This window comes from Cyprinus carpio, chromosome A3 (assembly GCF_018340385.1).
Source record: "Cyprinus carpio isolate SPL01 chromosome A3, ASM1834038v1, whole genome shotgun sequence".
NCBI lineage: Eukaryota > Metazoa > Chordata > Actinopteri > Cypriniformes > Cyprinidae > Cyprinus > Cyprinus carpio.
Window position 1 is genome coordinate 12,233,921 of NC_056574.1, and position 3,243 is coordinate 12,237,163.

The 3,243-nt window shown below is 42.9% G+C and overlaps 1 protein-coding gene across 1 annotated transcript in view; it reads left to right on the forward strand.

The window, feature by feature from the left end:
• Window positions 1-3,243, forward strand: part of LOC109059404 (nuclear factor 1 X-type-like) — a 723,368-nt gene that overhangs the window by 417,862 nt on the left and 302,263 nt on the right.

Sequence of the window (3,243 nt, forward strand, 5' to 3'; positions counted from 1 at the left end):
TGGCTGAATGCAGGACTCATGGGACTGCAGCCTGATGGGTGTTAAGCAGAGCTGTCCAATAACACATGCACACACACACACACTAGAAATAAAGGTTAAGTCACATTTGCACCCAATGGACTGCTGTAATGCACATGACTCACCCCTGAGACATGCAAGCTGCTTTAGGTTTCATTTGCATTTACTCCAGTCAGTTATCGCTTTGCTGCTTGCTTCTTACATTGAAGGAATATCCAGAAGTGGTTTTAATTTAAACAGTTGTTACTTTTGTCTATAAATAAATGTTGACATTTTCTGAGGAATATGTTAATGATGCTTGCCCATGCAAAGCCCATTGCTAAGTCAGTTACAAAAAAAAGTGAAAGTGACGTGACATACAGCCAAGTATGGTGACCCATACTCAGAATTCTATGGAATTATATTTGCTTCAAAAAAAATGAACGTAATTTTATAAAACTGAACGTAACTTTTTCAGAAACTATCAAAAATATGCCATTTATAAAAAACAAAAGAAGAAAACACACAATGAAAAAAAAATGAAACTCAGTCCGCACAAATTTAACAGGGCTCTTCAAATATGCTTCATTTTTGTTTAATGTTTTTCAAAGATTCGTTCGTTTTCGCTAATCGTGGATCCTGAAATGCATTGCCACAGATTTCGCTTTACGCTTCGCAAGTTGTTTTTTTAAGTTTTCGTGTTGGTGTTTTGACACAAACCTTTCGTGGGGGCGGCCTTAACAGTGATCTACTCTGATTGGATAGTGAGCTTTTGATGGACAGGTGCTCTCTGACTCATGACAGTTACGTTCATGTTTTTTTAAAGCAAATATAATTCCATAGAATTCGTGCTCTGCATTTAACCCATCCAAGGTGCACACACACCGTAAACACACACCCGGAGCAGTGGGCAGCCATTTACGCCCGGGGAGCAGTTGGGGGTTCAGTACCTCGCTCAAGGGCACCTCAGTCGTGGTATTGCCGGCCTTAGGGTTAGGAGTCAAACTCTCTAACCACAAGGCCATGACTTCCCCATTGTTCCAGATACTTGCTTGGCCATTGCTAGATGGTTGTCAGGGTGTTCTAGATAAATGGTTGCTAGGGCATTGATAGGAGGTTGTTAGGGTTTTCTGGGTGGTTTCTGTTGGTGTTGTTGGTTGTTTGTTGGGTGTTTTTGATGACAGATACTATGGTTGTCAAGGTGTTCTGGATGAATAGTTGCTCAGGTGTTGCTAGATGGCTGATAGTTCTGTATGGTTGCCTGGACATTGCTAAGTTGTTGGTTTTCTGGATGGTTACTAGGTGGTTGTTGTTAGGGTGTTTTGGATGAATAGTTGCAAGTGCATTGCTAGGTGGTTGTTAGACTTTTCTGGATGGTTGCTAGGTGGTTGTTTGGGTGTTCTGAATGGTTACTAGGCCATTACTAGATGGTTGTCATGGTGACTTAGATGGCGTCTAGGGCATTGTTAGGTGGTTGTCACAGTATACTGAATCGTTGCAATGGTGTTAGGGTGTTCTGGAACATTGCTAGGGTGTTGTTTGGTGATTGTCACAGTGTTCTGGATAGTTGCTAGGTGGTTGTTGTGGTGTTCTGGATGGTTGCTAGAGCATTGCTAGGTGGTTGTTAGGTTTTTCTAGATGGTTGCTATTGTTCAGGTGTTCTGGATGGTTGCTAGAGCATTGCTAGATGGTTGTCATGGTGATTTGGATGACTGCTAGGGTGTTCCTAGGTGGTTGTCAAGGTCCATACAAAGAGATTTTTGGCTGATGATTCGAGTATAGCCTGGAATAATCCCACAGCTCCTTGATAAGGAGGTGGAACTCTCCTTCCTCTCTACACAATCTCAGGATTAGATGGACCCAATATTTCCTCTTTATTTTTCTCTTTTTAAGAAGAGAGAGGACAACAAAATCATCCTCACTGCTTGAAGACTCCATTTCGTATTGTTTTGCAAAATTTTTGGCAATGGATTAATTAATACGCATTGGACTCAGTGTGCAAGGTTTCTGTGCATAACTAATTTTAAGGATGACGAATACGAAAAAAATGCATACGTAAATTTCATACTTGGCGTGCAAGGACCTTCACAGTGTTTTGAATGGTTGCTGTGGTGATAGGATGTTTTGGAATGTTGCTAGGGTGTTGTTAGGTGGTTGCCACAGTGTTCTGGATGGTTGCTCGGTGGTTGTCATTGAGTTCTGGATAGTTACTTACTAGGGCGTTGCTAGATGGTTATTAGGGTGTTCTGGCTTTGTGCAAGTATGTCACTTACTGACTCATGTCAAAGGAGCACATCATTAAAGGAACCCCAGACTTTTCTGAGTAAATTTTTTAATCAAGTCACATTTCAACATTCGAGGTTGCAACAAAGAAGTCAGTAATTTCTAAGGGAAAGTTGCATGGAGACTTTGTGGAGTTCTGATTCAATTAGTCTTTAGGCTTAAAACACCTGGGCATGGCCAGTTTGTTTCATTGATTCCGTTGTTTAAACATTGCAAGCCTGTTTGGCAACCAATAATATGATCCCCTCCCCAATACTGGAGGTCATTTGTCTTTTGTGGACATCACTGTCATTTATTAGACTATTCAGTATGCATTACTATCAATACTGATCCAAGCATCACTAATGCTAAAACTGCTATTTGTTTTAGATATTGTAAAACAACCCTTGGCACGCTTGACCAACACCAGATCACTTTGAATATAGCATTAACCTACATTCACTACAGCTTACACTGTTACCTGAATCCTCAGCGAGAGATAGAGAGAGAGGCACGAGCCTGAATACAAATCAGACTCTCCCCTAGACTCCCTGCACAGGCGCACTCGCTGCAGCTGCACTGGAGAGCTGCGCTTGAGGTGACGGTTTAACCTCTCACGCCTCATTAAGAAGGGATCCGCCTGTGGTTTGCACACAGACCGTGAGCGCATTTGCGTGCGCTAATGTGAGGAAACGCTCCGCGGGAAAAATCCTGCGTGGGTGGGTGGATAGACGGAAGGACGAGGAGAGAATCTGGATCGGTGCACAGGAGCTCCATGGAAAACGCACGCTATGGCCACTGCATATGAATCCATCGCTACGTAACCCCCCTACTTCGCTACGGCTGCAGAGGTAAGGATGGCTATCCATTTAATTGTGCATGCAAACGCTTCTGGTCATTGTGGATGGTTCATGACTGTAATTTCAGGGTGCATGTGGGGGCGAGTGTGGGCGCTTTGGAGTGAGTCAACATGGAAGGATGAGT